Source organism: Bos mutus, chromosome 11, assembly GCF_027580195.1.
Source record: "Bos mutus isolate GX-2022 chromosome 11, NWIPB_WYAK_1.1, whole genome shotgun sequence".
NCBI lineage: Eukaryota > Metazoa > Chordata > Mammalia > Artiodactyla > Bovidae > Bos > Bos mutus.
Genome location: NC_091627.1, coordinates 2,840,378 through 2,858,437, shown reverse-complemented (window position 1 = coordinate 2,858,437; position 18,060 = coordinate 2,840,378). Strand labels below are relative to the sequence as shown.

At 57.7% G+C, this 18,060-nt stretch overlaps 1 long non-coding RNA gene across 3 annotated transcripts; it reads right to left on the bottom strand.

Moving 5' to 3' along the window:
- Positions 1–10,062: 10,062 nt before the first annotated feature.
- LOC138989790 (uncharacterized) lies at positions 10,063–17,937 on the bottom strand. 3 transcript variants are annotated; one of them, XR_011465938.1, is made up of 4 exons: positions 17,843–17,937; positions 17,277–17,421; positions 16,072–16,961; positions 10,063–10,551 (listed from the first exon to the last, which is right to left on the bottom strand). It is a non-coding gene; the product is annotated as an uncharacterized lncRNA (long non-coding RNA). The 3 variants fall into 3 exon arrangements; XR_011465939.1 differs by lacking the exon at positions 17,843–17,937 and having other exon boundaries at positions 16,072–16,576; positions 16,685–16,961; positions 17,277–17,817; XR_011465937.1 differs by lacking the exon at positions 17,843–17,937 and having other exon boundaries at positions 10,064–10,551; positions 17,277–17,815.
- Between the last annotated feature and the right edge of the window lie 123 nt (positions 17,938–18,060).

Below are 18,060 nucleotides of genomic sequence, written 5' to 3'. Positions count from 1 at the left end.
TTGGGTGACAAGTACAAAATCACCCATCACAGGGTGACTGGGGGGCGTCAGGCCCAGAGGGACGAGGGCTTCCCTGCGGAGAGGAGCCTGGGCACAGGCGTTCTCACTCTTCACGAGGGGCGCGTCCCTTCCCCTGGGCTACACCCATGCGTGTTTCACAGCAAAGCCTGTGGCCCAAACCCCTCCGCACAGGGAAGCCCCGCAGGCTGAAGTCCAAGGGGCTGCAAGAGTCGGACACAACTGAACGACCGAGCGACCGAACCAAAGTAAACACCTCCAGCCACCTGCATCAAGCCCACGAGCGTCTCTCCTTCTGACCTTGGAGGAGGCCCGAGAGTGCTCCCCCGCCTTGGGGAGGAGGGGTGAGCGCTGGCACCACTGGGCCCGGGCTGGCCATGGGGCTGACAGACTCGGAAGAGGAGGTTTCGGGGGGTCAGGTGGGCCCGGGACCGCCAGCGGTGTCGCGGGGTCCCTGGTTTCTCAGCTGGAGGCCCCAGGGGGCTCTTGCTGAGGCGTGAATCCTGTCCTCAGAACCCCCGCGGCAGACAGCGCTGCTTTGCCTGAGGCGTGAATCCTGTCCTCAGAACCCCCGCGGCAGACAGCACTGCTTTGCCTGAGGTCCTGTAGCTGCCAGCCGCCAGCACTGCCACGGTGGCACCGCCCACCCCTCAGATGCCTTCCCTGCCTCACTCTTCCCAGCATTTCCCATGACTCAGTCACGCATTTATGGGTTCCTGTGTTCGCCGCCCCTCTCCTCCGCCTCCCCGGGGGCTCCACTGACGCCCGAGAGAACGGGGCCTGGCCACGAGCAGCCTCCAGGACCAGCGCTCCCCCACTTGATAGAGGTGATGGGCAGAGGCCGGCCCGGGCCCTGTACCCCCGCCCGCTGCCCCGGGCCCGCTGCCCTGTCCGGCTCCCAGGCGTGGTGGTCCCGGACGTCACTGTTCTGTCTTCAGACAGACAGAGGGGCTGTGGCTCGATTTTCACCTCCTTCCCCAGCTCCTTCCTCCTCTGGGGAAATGTGGAAATAAAGTGTCCTTTTGCCTCTGACTGGGAATGGGGGAAAGGGGAGGCCTCAGACGCTGCTGGGTCTGAGACACATATTCAGTATTCTCCTGGGAAAGGAACGCTTTTTGTTTCTAGAAGGTGAGTCACCAGAGGATCCTCTGGGTTGGTGGAGACCCTGAGACAAGGGGTTTTCCTCTAAAATTAGCATGCCCCCCTCAAGGAGCACTAGCATGCGGGGCAGGGGGGTGCCAGCCTCTCAGGGTGCTCCACATCCCCGCAAGCACCCAGGGAAGGCGCCCGCCCCGCCACCCCTGGCCGGGTGACGGCTGAGGCCTCCTGGGCGTCTGCCGGGGCCCAGCCAAGCAGCACATAACACCAGGTGACCATCTGGCCTGAACCCACCCTGCCACAGGAGTCGGCAGGGCGCGGGGGCGGCACTGGGCCTGTCGACCCACCTGCTGTTCCAGTCCTGGCCCCAGGGGTGGGGCCCTGAGGTCCCCGAGTTGGCCTTGGCTCTGCTGGGGCCTCCAGAGGGAAGGGCTGGGCCTCTGCATTTCTGAAGGCCGATACCACCCCTCCTGGCCAAGCGACATCTTTGAGCTCCGAACAGATGGCTAAGCTCCAAGCTCCCCGAGCCTCAGTTTCTTCCTCTGGGCCCTTCTCCAGGCCTCTCCCAACTCTGCCTCTGGCACCAGGAGGTGGATTCCTCTCCCTTCAAACCTGCCCAGGAAAAAAAAGCCAGGATGCAGAAGCCAGGAGGGGACAAAGGCTCAGAGTCACACGAGATCAGGGACAGCGTGGACCGGGGGCAGTGCACCCAGTCGGGGGCACCGGGAGGAGCCCCCCTTCCGCTCTCCGGGGGAGCGTCTCCGGGGGGCTGGCCCTCCTAGGGAGAAGCTCTTTGGGAGGAAGGTAGGCGGGGAGGGCACAGCCCAGCCTGCGGAAGGAGGTGCCTGCTGGAGGGGAGGGTGCCCGGGCGAGCCTGCCAGGGCCTGTGTGTGTGGGGCCCTCTCGGTGGGTGTGCCACCCCCACTCCCCCACTGGTAAATAAAGCAGCCTGTGAGTCTTTAATGGGCTCGCACTTAAAAATAGATGAGACCAGGCCTCTGGGCCCGATTCCCAGGTCTCTGCCATGCTGGGCGGTGCTGGGCCCACAGGCTCCCCAGGGAGGGGGTGAGGACAGTACCACAGGCTGGGGCTCCACCGGGGTGCTCCAGGGCCCAGGGAGCCAGGCACGTGTGGCCCGTGCCCAGGGGCCAGCAGAGAGCCTCCACCTGGCTGTGGTGTCCTAGCTCCTGCGTCACAAGCCTGGGGGGTGGGGGGCTGGGAGGGTGAGCAGCAGCCTCCTCCCAGAAGGACTCTGGGCTGGGGGACAGGGTCTGAGGGGCTGTCCAGGGGCAGTGACCGGGAGTCCAGGAGATGTCTCTGAACAGAGGAGGGGAGGCAAGAACCCCGGGAGCTGCCAGGGCTGGAAGCCCCCCAGGGGTGAGGCCCTTTCTGCAGCGGCCCCTCCCATCGTTAGAGAGCCGAGGGCTGTGAACCCCTCCCTGCCCCCGGCCAGCTCTCCACGAAGGTGGCGGCCCCCATGCTCGGCTTTTCATGGCCACGACACTCATGTCTGAGTTCCAGGCTCAGGTGGGAGCGGGGACCTTGGCATGAGAGGGACTGAAGGCAGAAAGCATCAAGGAGGGGCTGCCCCAAGGATCGAGGCAGCCTCCCTGCCCCTGACATCAGCTAGTACCCAGGTCTCTGCTGGGTACACACCAGAGATGGCCTCACCCCATCCTCCACGGGACAGACGGGAGCCCAGAAGGGCAAGAGGGCACCTGGGGGCCCCTGGCCAGCAAGATGGAGCAGGAGACGGGTTCTGGTGCCAGGGTCAGCCCCTGGGGATACCTGCAGACCAGCCACGCCTCTGGGCCTCGCTGCGCTCAGCCGGGGTAGGGCCCAGTGAAGGCCTGGGGTACTGGACATAAAGGGATGGCGTGAGGTGCCAGGCCCGTCCTTGGGCAGCCGCCCTCGGCCACCTCACCCGTGACCCAGCTGGCGTCCAGACTCTGTCAGCTGCCCCAGCGCTGCCCAGGCCAGCCTGGGGGACTGGACAGGGCTGGAGGCCCAGCGGGCTTCCTGCTGCCTGACGCCGCTCAGTCCTGGCCTCCGCCACTGACCAGGGGGCTGCCTCTCGGCCATGGGGCCTCGGTGGCACCTGGCGGCTCTTGCCCCACCTCGCCGCGGAGAAGGCGGCGGTCACGAGCCCCTAGAGAAGCCCTCCCCGCCACGGGGTGGGGGTGTCCCCTCCACTGTGAAGGCTGGGGCTGGGGAGAGAGGGAGGGACTAGGCCTCCTCCACCCTCCCCTGCATGTGTTAGACTGAAATCCTAAATCGGCCTGCTCTCCTGACTCCTAGCCACCCTGACCTGACCTGAGCCAGGCCAAGCAGTCCCTTCTGCCTCATTTCCTCTCCGACCCAGAGCCACACTGCATGACCCAGGGCTGCCTGCAGCGGGGCCTGCAGGGAAGCCCCCGCCCTCCCCCAGCTAGGCCAGGCCCAGCCCGGGCCGTGGGTGCTGTGCTGACCATGTCCTGGGGTCCTGCCAGGCCCTGGGGCCCCGAGGGCAGGGCGGAGGCTGGCACTTCCTGCTGCCACCCCCCACCTCCCCTCATCCAACCCGAGACCTCTCCTGGCCGCTCCCTGCTCTGTGGCCGGGGCCTGCACAAGTCACTGGTGAATGAATGAATGAAGGACTCCTCTCTTGTAAGTCCAGAGAGGAGCACGCTTGCTACCTGGCGCCCGCCAGCTCACGGGCTGCCGGGGGACACTCGAGGGCCTGACCTGCTGAGCCTGGGCCACCACCCACGGAAAGGGACTGATGCCTAGCTCATCAGAGAAGAGTCACTGGCGGAAACCACCGGCTTGCTTCTGCACCAGGATGGCCTCCAGACAACTGGGCTCACGAGGGCGCTATCACTGATAGGAGCTGCATGCGGGCCCCAGGTAGCAATCCCATTCTGTCTGTCCAGCCTGCTCTGCGTGCCCCTGTGGAGACCCCGTCCCAGGGAGCGGGGTTTCTGAGCTCCTGCCTTCTCCCCTCTGCAAACTCACACGCAAGCATGCGAGCCAGCCGTGGAGGGCTGGCCACGTGGCGCTGGGGCGGAGCAGACCAGGGGGTGTGAGTCTCCACTCAATCATCATTGTTCTATCACTCAGGTGTGTCCAACTCTGCGACCCCATGGACTGCAGCACACCGGGCTTCCCTGTCCTTCACTATCTCCTGGAGTTTGCTCAAATTCATGTCTGTTGAGTCAGTGATGCCATCCAACCATCTCATCCTCTGTTGCCCTCTTCTCCTTCCCTCAACCTTTCCCAGCATCAGGGTCTTTTCCAATGAGGCCGTTCTTCGCATCAGGTGGCCAAAGTATTGGAGCTTCAGTTTCAGCATCAATCCTTCCAGTGAATATTCAGGGTTGCTTTCCTTTAGGATTGACTGATTTGATCTCCTTGCTGTCCAAGGGACTCTCAAGACTCTTCTCCAGCACCACAGTTCAAAAGCATCAGTTTTTTGGCCCTCGGCCTTCTTTCTGGTCCAACTCTCACATCTGTCCGTGCGTGACAGTGAAACTCAAGGTGAATCCATGACCTAAACATAACCAGTGACACTCCTGTGCTGCCACAGGGGCCATGGTGGAAGTGGAAGCCTGGCAGGTGGGGATGAGGCAGAGGCCCTGAGTGAAGAGGGAAGCGGAGACACAGCCCAGGACCTCCTGGCACAGTTACGCAGGCTGTGCACTGCATAAGTCTAGAGCATTCCAACAACTCGAACTATAGCAGCCGACCCTCCCAGAGTGAGCAGACCCAGTTCTCTGGCCTCTGACCTTCGCTTCCCCCTTCACCACTCAGAATGTATTCAGTCAGTCAGTCGTGTCTGATTCTCTGAGACCCCATGGACTGTAGCCCACCAGGCTTCTCTTGTCCGTGGGATTTCTAAGGCAAAAATATTGGAGTGGATTGCCATTTCCTTCTCCAGGGGATCTTCCCGACCCAGGGACCGAGCCTGTGTCTCGCAGATTCTTTACCACTAGCGCCACCTGGGATTTTTACCATTCGGAGACCTGGATAAATGAATCCCTAATCAAAGCATTTGGGTCCTGCTACCTCTGGGTGGGAGGTTCGAGGCAGGTTTCTGGAGCTCAGTCTAACACACCCAGGGGCCCCACCCTGCCTGGGTGCCAGCCAGCAGCAGTGCCAGCACCGCCCTGAGTCACTGTGCAGCGCGGGTGTGGCTTCCCGGTGACCCAGCCAGACATCTGTCCCTGAGCTAATGAAGCTGGAGCCGGGCTGCAGCCCCGCCTTCCCCGCCCTTGCCTGTGCTGCCCAGGGCCAGGCAGCAGACCTGGGCGCTGGGGAGATCTGAACCGCAGGTCAACAAGGAGTAAGCACTTTTTCAGGACAAGTATGTCCCAGGAGAAGACTCTTGAGGGTCCCTTGGACTTCAAGGAGATCAAACTGGTCCATCCTAAAGGAAACCAATCCTGAATATTCATTAGAAGGACTGAAGCTGAAGCTCCAATACTTTGGCCACCTGATGCAAAGAGCCAACTCGTTTGAAAAGACTCTGATCCTGGGAAAGATTGAGGGCAGGACTCGATGGACATGAGTTTGAACTAGCTCCGTACTTGGTGATGGACAGGAAGGCTTGGCGTGCTGCAGTCCATGGGGTCCCAAAGAGTGGGACACGATGGAGCGACTGAACAACGTCCCAGGTAATATTTAGAACAAACGTGTACTAAAAAATGTCATTCGTTGTTTATCTGGGATGGAAATCACACCGGGCGTCCTGTATGTTATCCTCGGAGCAGGGATAAAATACATCCGATACCCCAGCCCCACCCTGGTTCTCAGCCTCACTTGCCAACGGGCTCTGCGGGCGGCTGGGCAGCACTGCCCCCTAGTGGACGCAGCCCTGGCCTCAGGGTGGAGGACCTGGGGAGGGGCTTGGGTGACCCGCCCTCTCTGCTCCCCATGGGGGCACACCCAACGCCCCCTGCCCCCCGAGAGTTGACCCTCCCCAGGTTGGCTGCCCCAGTGAAGCGTACAGTGGTTGGCCCGGGACAGCCAGCAGGCTAGGGGTCTTGGTGCTCACCCTATGGCCAAAATGGTGTTGGGGGGGGTTGTACAGGGTTTAGGGGCTTCCCTTCCTCCCACCCCCTGCCCACTCTGAACTCTGTCCCCTTCCTCTGAACTCCCCACCCACCCACCTCTCCACCTGGCGTGGAGTCGGGCACAGGCTGGGAGCAGCACCCCCAGGACACTCACCCCAACATCGGAGGCTGGGGCAACACAGCACCTGCCTGCCGCCAAGGCCGTGGGCTCCAAGCTCTCCCACTCCCTTCCTCCCGCTCTGTCCTCTTTTCCTGCTTCCTCCTGTCTCTGCCTCCCTCCCTTCCTCTATAAAAACAATGAAAGTTATATTCTGACCATATTGGTATAAAAAAAGTAAAAAGGAACCCTAAAATTTCATTATTTTCCTTTCCAATTTCTTTCTGATTTGGAGGGAAAAAAAAAAATTGAAAACACTCCCATGGGCCCTAGAAGCTTGTGGACCCCGGGTCCTGGGCTCTGGGCCTGGCAGATGGTGGGCCCTGCTCGGGACCCAAGGCAGGGGGCGGGGGTATCCTGTGGGGTCTTAGCAGCCATGAGCAGTGTGTGTGACCCCAAAGGTCCGGTGGGCCACCCCAGCTGGCAAGGAGTCCTGACAGGGGTGCGAGACCCCGCGCCCGGTCACTGGGTTCTGTAAGACCAGCTGTGCCTCCAGCTGGACCCAGCGGTGCAGCTGGACGTCCCTGGGCACTGTGAGAGGGCAGGGGCTGCAGCCCCAGGGGCCGAGGACTCCCGGGCAGGTCTGGTCACCTTGGCCTGGCCCTGAGCCCCTAGGGAGGGGGAGCCCCCACCACCACCACCTGCATCAGCCCCAGAAATCCCTCTAAGACCAGCGTCCTGGGGAGGCCGCCCCCCGATCTGTTGGGCTGATGGCACTGCCGTCTGGCGTCCCTGCCGAGGGTGGCCATGGCCACTGTGGAGGGCTGGCCGGCTCGCTCCTGCTGGTCTCTCAGCACACAGGCCGCCCGGGGTCAGCGGGGGAGGGGTGCGTGCAGCGTCCCCGCTGGTCAGGGCCTCCCGAGGGCCCGCGTGGAGTCTGGCTTGCACTTCAGCTGCCTGGCCGGTGCAGGCAGACCCCGGGCCCCAGGGGCGCCTCAGGAGCGCTCTGCCTCTGCCCTGCAGCCCCCACAGCGCTGCCGGTGGGCCTGTTTTCCCACCACCTCCTTAAGGCCCCGGGCAGGAGCGCAGGCCGGCCCAAGGAAAAATGGTCGGGCTGGCCAGACAGAGTGTAAGGGGCCTGGCAGGCACCCAGCATCTCACCAGGGGGACCGCAGCCCCACCAGAACATAGTCCACACGCCACACCCTCTGGGGAGAACCTGTCCTCAGAAGACAGAGCCCCCCAGAGCGGGTTTGTGGGTTCCGTTCGCCTAGAACTGCTTCTAGGCGAACCCTCCCCTTCCTGTGCCCGTTGGGCCCCGACCCTCGGAGACCGCGGAAGTTGGGGAAGCGCCCCTCCGAGTTTATCTTGGAGGAACAACTGCACAGTGAGGCCCAGACGCCCACACGGGGAGCCCGCCCCAGCCCTCTCTGCCCTTTGGGGACTGGAGCGAGCTGGCGGCCCTCGGCAGGGCTGCCTGGCGCCTCCTGCAGACCCTCTAGGCGCATGGACAGTCCCTGTCCGTCTGCACGCGCACCTGCACAGCTCCCCTTTCCTAGGACCACGACGCCTGTCCTTCCGTGCCTGGCGTGGCGCTGCTGGGAATGTTCAAGCGTCGAGGATCTGAAAGACCCCAGAGCGGAACACGAGCCATCCTTATGACCTGTGTTGATAACAGTCCTAACCTTACCTCCTCCAGATCCTCAGGTCAAGCCGGTTGAAGCCCGGAAGCAGGGAGGGGGGAGAAGTGAACAAGGATGGGACAGGGAGGACTCGGGAGAGAAGGTGGGGCAAGGCCCTCCGCCAGGCTCATCCTTCGCACGGAGGGTCTTAAGACGTTCGTTGTAAAAGATACAGGTGGGGCTTCCCTGGCGATCCAGTAGCTAAGACTCTGCCTTCCAGTGCAGGGCGTGCGGGCTCAATCCTCGGTCGGGAAGCTAAGATCTCACACATTGTGTGACGTGGCCCAAAAAAAAGTACGGGTAATAAACGCACATTTCTATTCATGAATGGAATAATACATGGACCATCCATACCATGGGGTACTAGTCGGCCATGAGAAGGAATGAATTTCTGACCACGTTACCCCACACACGAACACCCGGAACTAAGGGAAAGAAGCAAGACAAAAAGGGGTGTATAGTGCACGTGCGTGCGTGCCTGCGCGCGTGTGTGCGAAGTCGACGCGGTTGTGTCTGACTCTCTGTGACCCTGTGGACTATAGCCCACCAGGCTCCTCTGTCCATGGGGATTCTCCAGGCAAGAGTACTGGAGTGGGTTGCTGTGCCATCCCCCGGGGATGTATACTGTGATTCCCCTCGTATAAAATATCCAGAAGAGAAGGGTTTTGAGAGACAGAAATCAGATTGGTGGGTGACAGGGGCCGGGGTGGGGGAAATCAGGAGTCACTCTTGTGGGGTACTTGGGTTTCTTTTCGGGGGGATGGAAACGTTCTGGAATCAGATAGACTTGTTGATTGCCCAACACTGTGAATGTACTAAATGCCGCTCAACTGTACAATTTAAAACAAATTTACAGCATATGAATTTCACCTCAGTAAGAAAAGATACAGGTGGGTAAGAATGAATAAAAGTCACCTGTGACCTCAACATCCAACCGATGTTATCACTGTGGCATGGCTTTCCAGATTTTAGGATTTTTTTTATTATTGCATATACACCCATCAGTGTATGTCTGCATACCTGTGGGTAGTTCACACAACTGGGGCCACACTCCCCCTACGCTTGGTCACTGGTTTTCTCCGGAGATCTGGAGTCCTCCGCTGTATTCTCAGGGGTCCACAAGTCCTAAGTGAAGTTTTACTAAGCGTTGTGTTTTCACTTGGATGACAGGTAAATGAACTTATCCAAACATCCGTAGGCTGCCCAGGTGGTGCTAGTGGAAAGAACCCGCCTGCCAATGCAGGAGACATAGAGATGCAAGTTCAATCCCTGGGTCGGGAAGATCCCCTGGAGGAGGGCATGGCAACCCACACCAGCATTCTTGCCTGGAGAATCCCACGGACAGAGGAGCCTGGAGGGCTATCGCATCGTCAAGAGTCAGACACGCACACATGCAAACATCAATAAAGATAAGCTTCCTTTTGGCGTTGGAAATACTGGTTTCCCCCCAAATCTTGGCCGTCTTGAGGGTGTGGACGCAGGCTATGGCTTCCCTGTAGGGGTCGGGCAGACCCCCGGGCCCTGGAGAATGTGTCTCTCTTGAGAAGCATCCAGCGTTCGGGGCCTGGGGCTGTGGTGTTGTCTTAAGGTTTGCACAGGACTGTCGCCTGAACGGACCTTCATTTGTTTATGTGACCAGTCACCTCTCGGCGGGCATGGGGATGTCCTGAACTCTCTCTGAACAAGGCTGGGTGAGTGACCAGCTAGGTCTTCACCTCCTTCCTGAATGATTAACTCAGGACAGGTTCCAGCAGGTGACATTTCTGGGGCAAAGGTTTTTAACCACCTGCTTTCCATGGTAACTCAGCATGGAGCCCCCACCCGGGTAGCTGGGGAGGAGACCTGCCATCCCCACTCCAGGGGGCCTCTGATGGCGAAGGGGCAGGTCCTGGGCAGCACTAACTGTGAGAATGTGGGAGCCACAGTCCCAGGGAGGTTAGCCCCTGCCTGTTTCCCTCCCTGCCTCCTGGCCGCAGACTGTCCTCAGCTGACGCTCACCCCTGTCCATTCTTCTTCCAGTCCCCTCGAACACATCTGCTGGATTGCCATTTGTTGCAGGAAGGGGGACCGCTTCCAGGGCCCGAGAGTGAGCTCTTATCTGACACCGGGAAATGAATTGTCCGAGGAGACACACATGCTCACACATGCTCCTTTATTGGGAAGGGGCGCCCAGGCAGAGAGCAGGAGGGTGAGGGGACCCAGGTGGACTGCTCTGACACGTGGCTCAAAGGCTCGGGTTTACTGATGATAGGATTAGTTTCTGGGTTGTCTCTGGCAATCTTTCTGATCCAGGGTCCTTCCTAGCAGTACACGCATTGTTCAGCCCAGATGGATTCCAGTGAGAAGGATTCTGGGAGGTGGTGGGACACGTGGCATCTCCTTTTGACCTTTCCTGAACTCTTCTGGCTGGTGGTGGCTACTTAGTTTAGGGTTCCTACCAGGACCTCCTGTCGTGAAATAATTCATGCAGATAGTTACTATGCTGCCCGGCCTGGCCCCATCACAGCAGCATGTGGCTTTGAGAGGGTGCTCATCTTCACGACCCAGGCTGGCTGGCTATACAGCGTGGAGGAACAGTCTCCTGTCTTAGGGCTTCTGTGAGAACCTGCTGGGAAATACAACACATTGGTTGGGGTCACACTAAGAAAAGTTCTGCACTGGATCTAACCTCAGCGTCTCCTGCTGTGGTTTAATCCCCTCATAGCCTCCCTGTGAAGATCTGACTCATCCTCAGGGATAAGTGGTGCAGGCTCCCAGGGGGCCCCCAGACCCTCACTCCCGGCACAGGGGAATGCTGCTGTGTGACTTCCAGGGACCTCTGCCCCGACCTGGCACTCAGATTGCAGGCCACCACGCTGTGAGCACACTCAAGCAGAGGTCGGCCTGGCCGGGAACTGACCTCCAGCCAGCACCACCCCGGCAGCACCACCCCCGCTTAAGCCTTCAAAGGACCAAGAGCCTGGCTTTGCAGAGACCCTGGACCAGAAATGAACATGTGGCTGAGTGGCTCCGGATTCCTGACCCACCAAAGCGTTCCCTGCTCTGAGCTGCTGGGCGTGGGGTGCTCTGTTACGCGGCAGCAGATCACGGATTCAAGATGCTTTTGCAACTAGGTGCATGGAAAAGAATTATAAAAATGCTTTTTTAAAAAAGAATTCATAGACAGAATATCCTGGGAAGAAGAGCAAGAAGGCGTCCAAAAGGCATTCTGAAAAGAATCCCTCAGGCATGTCCCTGGTGGCCCAGTGCCTAAGCCTCTGAGCTCCCGAGGCAGGGGGCCTGGGTTCAATCCCTGGTTGGGGAATTAGATCCCACGTGCCACAACGGAAGATTCTGCATGCCACCTCCAAGACCCGGTGCAGCCAAGCATAAATAAAAATAGATACTTTTAAAAGAGTATGATATGCAATTAATAAACCACAAAGGAGAAATGGCCAATGAACATAAGGAAAAAAAAAAAAAAAAAAAGCCTCCCTCAGCATCTGGAAAATAAGATCCCTCCAAACTACAGGCTGGGAGCCAGAAGATGCCTGGGACCATCCCCACCAGCTGCACCTCTCCAAGGTCCCTGCTGCAAGCCACATTCCAGGTGCAGAACTTTCTCTTTCTTGAAAGCACCCCCTGGAACAAATTACCACAAAGGGTGACTTTAAAATCACAGAAATTTAGTCTGCACGTTCTGCAGTCCAGAAGTCCAAAATCCTGGTGTGGAGGGCCACTCCCCACAGGCTCCAGGGTAGGGTCCTTCCTGCTGCCAGCTCCCTTGGCGCGGACAGCATGGCCCCCTCTCTGCCCCACCTCCTCCCCCATTTCCCTCTGTCCTCTCTGCACGTCTCCCATGAGGACACTGCCACTGGATTCGTCCTCCACCTCCACCCCAAGAAAACCCAAGCTGGTCTCCTCTTCTCGAGATCTTAATTACGTTGCAAGGACCCTTTTTCTGAGTAAGGTCCCATCCACAGGGTCCAGGGGAGAGAATGTGAACACATCTCTTTTGGGGCCACTATTTGGCTCACTGCAGGCAGTGCACTAGACACGCAAGGGAGCCTCCCCCTGCCCCCAAAAAAATTGGGTCCTGGGACTCAAGAAGCTGAAGTCTCCAAGACCTTGAAGACGCCTGCTGTTGTGCCCCGAGTCCTGTGCCTCCAGCTCTGTGGGGCCCCTGTCTGCACAGGCACAGTCCCTTCCAGCAGCCTAGAGTGAGATCCACAGGATTCCCATAGGTTTAGTTCAGTTCAGTCGCTCAGTCATGTCCACAGCACGCCAGGCCTCCCTGTCCATCACCAACTCCTGGAGTTTATTCAAACTTATGTCCATTGAGTCAGTGATGCCATCCAGCCATCTCATCCTCTGTCGTCCCCTTCCTTCTCCTCCTGCCTTCAATTTTTCCCAGCATCAGGGTCTTTTCCAGTGAGTCAACTCTTCACATGAGGTGACCAAAGTATTGGAGTTTCAGCTTCAGCATCAGTCCTTCCAATGAATATTCAGGACTGATCTTCTTCAGAATGGACTGGTTGGATCTCCTTGCAGTCCAAGGGACTCTCAAGGGTCTTCTCCAACACCACAGTTCAAAAGCATCAATTCTTCAGCACTCAGCTTTCTTCACAGTCCAACTCTCACATTCATACATGACTACTGGAAAAACCATAGCTTTGACTAGACGGACCTCTGTTGGCAAAGTAATGTCTCTGCTTTTTAATATGCTGCCTAGGTTGGTCATAACTTTTCTTCCAAGGAACAAGTGTGTTTTAATATCATGGCCGCAGTCACCATCTGCAGTGATTTTGGAGCCCAAAAAATAAAGTCAGCCACTATTTCCACTGTTTCCCCGTCTATTTCCCATGAAGTGATGGGACCAGATGCCATGATCTTCGTTTTCTGAATGTTGAGCTTTAAGCCAGCTTTTTCACTCTCCTCTTTCACTTTCATCAAGAGGCTCTTTAGTTCCTCTTTACTTCTGCCAGAAGGGTGGTGTCATCTGCACATCTGAGGTTACTGATATTTCTCCCGGCAATCTTGATTCTAGCTTGTGCTTCCTCCAGCCCAGCGTTAAGGTCAAGCAAACATGAAATCAAGATCAGATGACAAGCACGTGGTGGAGATGCAGTGCGTGAGAGAAAAGAGTAACGCACATCGAATCGAGGCCCCCCAGGACCGACCCCAAGATGCCTGACTCGTCAAGACAACAAAGCGTAAGTGCAGAGAGAGGACGAGGGCTCACAGCCCCACTGCAGCTTCACCTGAATGGGGCAACACTTGTGCAAAAGCAGGCTCCGCGTCCGCTCACCGCCTGCTGCCTTGGGCCTCCGCGGGTTCCGTCCCTCTGCCCGGAGTCCGTCTTCTCCCTCCCCCTGTCTCTTCCCCATCCATTGGGTTAGACATCACCTTCCCCAGGCCTGGCCTGGGCCTAAAGGCATCCACACCTCTCAGAATATCCGCCTGGAGAGAAATGCTGACCTCAGTCCTAGGTCATCAGGACCTGGGGCAGTGGGATGATCTATGTCTCGAAGGACCCAAGCCTCCATTTCTCTGTTTTCCCCATGACATACTTGTGCCCAAGACTGAGGGGTTCCAGAAAAACACAGAGATGAGTGGAATATGCGGCAGCTACCCTGAAAAACTACGTTTCCCAACATTCTTTGCAGCGAGAAAGGTCGTGTGACTAGCCTTTGGCCAATGGGATATGAGCGGAAAGTGAAAGTGAGAGTCGCTCAGTCACCTCTGACTCTCTGTGACCCCATGGACTATACGGTTTATGGAATTCTCCAGGCCAGAATACTGGAGTGGGTAGCCTTTCCCTTCTCCAGGGGATCTGCCTGACCCAGGAATTGAACTAGGGTCTCCTGCATTGCAGGCGGATTCTTTACCAGCTGAGCTACCAGGGAAGCCGAATATGAGCAGGAGAAATATGCTTTTCTAGATCCCATCTTTAAAGGGAAGGTATGCTCTTCATGGGCTTCCCTGGTGGCTTAGATGGTAAAGGACCCACCTGCAATGTGGGAGACCTGGGTTCGATCCCTGAGTTGAGAAGATCCCCTGGAGAAGCGCATGGCAACCCACTCCAGTATTCTGGCCTGGAGAAGCCCATGGACAGAGGAGCCTGGCGGGCCACAGTCCACGGGGTTGCAAAGAGTCGGACACACTGAGTGACTGAGCACATGCTCTTCATGTCCCCTTTGCTCTTCCTCCTTGCTGGAGTGTGGAGGTGATGCTTGGAGCTGGAGCAGCCATTCTGGGCTACAAGACAGAAACCAGGTCTTGAGCAAGTCCCTGAGAAGGTGGGGTCTCCTATTAGCCCCCAGAGGCTTGGCTGCACGCTGCACAAAAGAGAAACGCACACCTCTCTTGATCGAGCCATCTCTGTTTCGGGCCCCTTGATGACATGCGTGCTGTCGTCACTGCCCCTGGCTGTTGGCGATGATGTCGCTGTGTGGTCTGTGTGTTGGGGTGGATGGTGTTACCCCTCTAGGTTCATGGTCACCCAGACCTTCAGAGTGTGGCCTATTTGGAACTAGGGTCTCTGAAGGCTATGAGAGGACTCACGGAGGAGCTGCCCCGGTGGCTCCTGGCTCTGAGCGGTGTTGTGTGTTCAGTTCCATTTGCAGCCTGAAATGGTCCCTCTTGGGCTCCCCTGGTGGCTCAGTGGTAAAGAATCTGCCTGTAGTGCAGGAGACCCGAGTTCAGTCCCTGGGTGGGGAAGATCCCCTGGAGGAGGGCATGGCGACCCACTCCAGTGTTCTTGCCCAGAGAATCCCCATGAATAGAGGAGCCTGGCGGGCTACAGTCCAGAGGGTCACAAAGCACTGGAATGGCCTTCTCAAAAGTTCGCTTAGAAGACTTCTGACTCTACCTCTGTCCCCCCCTGCTGGCCCCTCCTGGCCCTCCTGCCTTAGTCAGGTAGCTCAGCACTAAATATGACTGTCCCCAGAGAGGTACGCCTGTCATTGGTCACCATGGCAATGACCAGAATGAAAGGCGGGGTGGGGCTCTATAGATTCTTTGGGGATAACTAGGGTCTGACCCCAATTCTAACCCTAAACAGGCCCTCCTGAGCAGATGCCCTTCTCTTCTTCTAAGAGGACCCTTTAGCCAGCCTGGATGGTCCAGAAGGGGATCAAGGTGATGAAAACTTAATTCTGGTCCCGCCATCTGGATGCTCCTAGGAGCCCATCCCAGTCTTCAATCCAAGTATCACTACCATTTGGTTGAAGACATCCGGTATCTGAGGGTAGACCACATGGTCCAAATTGCGGAGCAGAGTGGGTCTCCATAAGTTTTGTAGAAGTGCCCCTGTTGGGAATTCCCTGGTTGTTCAGTGGTTAGGACTCAGCACTTTCACTGCTGAAGGCCTGGGTTCAATCCCTGAGCTGGGCAACTGAAATCCTGCAAGCTGTGTGAGGCGGCCAAAAATAAATAAATAAAAATGCCCATGTCTCTTTTGCACTCTTGAGGGTCCCTTGGACGGAAAGGAGATCAAACACTTTTGTCAACACTAAAGGAAATCAACTCTGAATATTCATTGGAACGACTGATGCTGAAGCTGAAGCTCCAATACTTTGGCCACCTGATGCAAAGAACTGACTCACTGGAAAAGACCCTGATGCTGGGAAAGACTGAGGGCAGGAGGAGAAGGGCAGCAGAGGATGAGATGGCTGGATAGAATCACTGACTCAATGAACATAAATTTGAGCAAGCTCCGGGAAGACAGTGGAGGACAGAGGAGCCTGGCGTGCTGTAGTCCATGGGGTTGCAGAGTGGGACACGACTTAGCGACTGAACAATGAACAACATTTGCACCAGACCTGTGTCAACTGGGTCCCTATTAGGAGACAAAAGCCACATGGCAATCTGAACAGGGAAAGTTTTGCTTCAAGAATTACTGACTGCAAAGGCAGATGGAAGTGAAGAGCAGACAGAAGTAACCTGCAGGGAATTCCCTGGTGGTCCACTGGTTAGCGTGCCATGCTTTTACTGCTGAAGACCCAGATTCGATCCCTGGTTGGGGAACTAAGATCCTGCAAGCCACACAGCACAGCCAAAAAAAGAAAGAGAGCAAAGTACCATGTTGGGCTGAGCCCCCACTCCCAGGCTGAGATCTTGCCGGGAGAGCCCAGCTGCGACTTACGGGACAGCAGAGAAGTCACTGTGGTGCTGGCAGAATTGCAGGAAATCTGCCCTCTGGAGATTGCTGGAAACCACTGTCCTGGAGCTGGGAAGGCTGCTTGCAGGGTGGTGTCTCCGCAGTGACAGTCTGCTACAAAACCATCCCAGGGCTCATCTTTTCAACAAAAGTGTGAGAACAATTGGATGTCCACGTGTAGAAACCCCCAAACCCCAAGCCAGAACACTGCCTTGATCCATGTACTGAGTCGTGCCCAACTCTGTGCGACCTTATGGACTGCAGCCCACCAGGCTCCTCTGTCCACGGAATCCTCCAGGCAAGAATACTGGAGTGGGTTGCCGTGCTCTCCTCCCGGGATCATCCTGACCTGGGGATCAAACCCACATCTCTTGCATCTCCTACTCTGGCAGGCAGAGTCTTTACCACTAGCGCCACCTGGGAAGCCGGGTACCAAAATGAGCTCAAGTGAATCACTGACCCACACGTGAAACCTAACACTATGTGACTCCTAGAAGAAAACAGAAGGAAATCTTTGTGACCCTGGGTTGAGTTAGGCAAAGACTTCTTAGATTTGACAGGCACAGACGAATAAAAGGAAAAAATGGACAAACTGGACCTCATCCAAATTAAGCAAGTGCAGGACTTCCCTGGTGGCTCAGTGGATGGTAGTATGCCTGTCAATGCAGGGGACACTGGTTCGATCCCTGGTCCGGGAAGATTCCACATGCCGCGGGGCAACTCAGACTGTGAGCCACAACTTCTGAGCCTGTGCTCGAACCCTCGAGCCACAACTACCAAAGCCTGTGCACCTAGAGTCTGTGTTCTTCAACAGGAGAAGCTGCTGTGATGAGAATCCTGTGCCGGGCCATGAAGAGTCGCCCCGCTGGCTGCAACTAGAGAAAAAACTCAACAAAGAAACAAACAATACCAAAAAAAAAAAAAAGTTGGGCAAAAAGTTTGCATAGATGCTTTGCCAAAGAATATATACAGGCAGCAACTAAGTATGTAAGAAGTAGCCAACATCAATAGCCTTTGGGGAAATGCGAATAACCACAAAGAAACTGCACTTCCAGGCTCCCCATGGAATGGCTAGAATTTTTAAAGGGTTGATACCAAGTGCCGATGGGAAAGTGGAGTGACCAGAACTCCCACACGCAGGGAATGTAAAGGGTGCCTAGACCTCCCACGGCATCCCCAGCCTGTATTACCTCAGGGAAAAGGAATGTCCTTCGTACAGAACCTCGAGTTCTGACTTGACGGCGGCTCTGCTCCTGATGTCCCAAGCCAGGACCAACTCCGAGGGCCTTCAGGAGGTGACTGACTGGCTGATCGAGTTGGTGCCTGGTGCCCGCGCTGGCAAAGAGGGGTGCTGAGCGTCCAGGCCTCTGCCCAGGGACAGAGGCCAGACCTGGGGTCTGCGGCCGCCTTGTTGCATTTTTGTGTCGTGCAGGGGACGAGCCGGAGCGGGGCCCGGGCGGGGGAGCCTGGAAGAAAGCGGGGCCCGAACTGCTCTGCGGCCTGCAAGCGGTGGTGCCCACGGGCTGTCTGTGCAAACACCGGCAGAGCTGCACGGTGCGAGAGTGCGCTTTACTCTCTTTAAAAAGCGGGAGAAAGAGGCCAATGCTGCCGCAGTACCCACTGCCCCTCCAGGCCCTGTGATCGGCGCAGGACCCCACTAGGGCCCCCATGACTCGTCCCGGGCCCCGGCGCCTCCCGCGCCCCGCGCGTCCGCCCCCGCCCCGGGGGACCTCCGCAGGCTGCCCGGCTCCATTACCCGCCTCTCCTCCTCCGAGGGCCGCGCGACGGCCCCCGCCGTGCAGTCCCCTCCCGTGGCGGCCGCGCGGGCGACCGGGGCTTGCACGCAGGGGCTAGTCTGCGGCACGGGGCGGGCCGGGGGCGCGGGAGGGCGGGGCCTCGGCGCCCTCCCGCTTCCCGCCGGGGCGCGGCGGGGGGGCCGCGGGGCGAAGGCGGGGCCGCGGGCGCCTCCCCCGG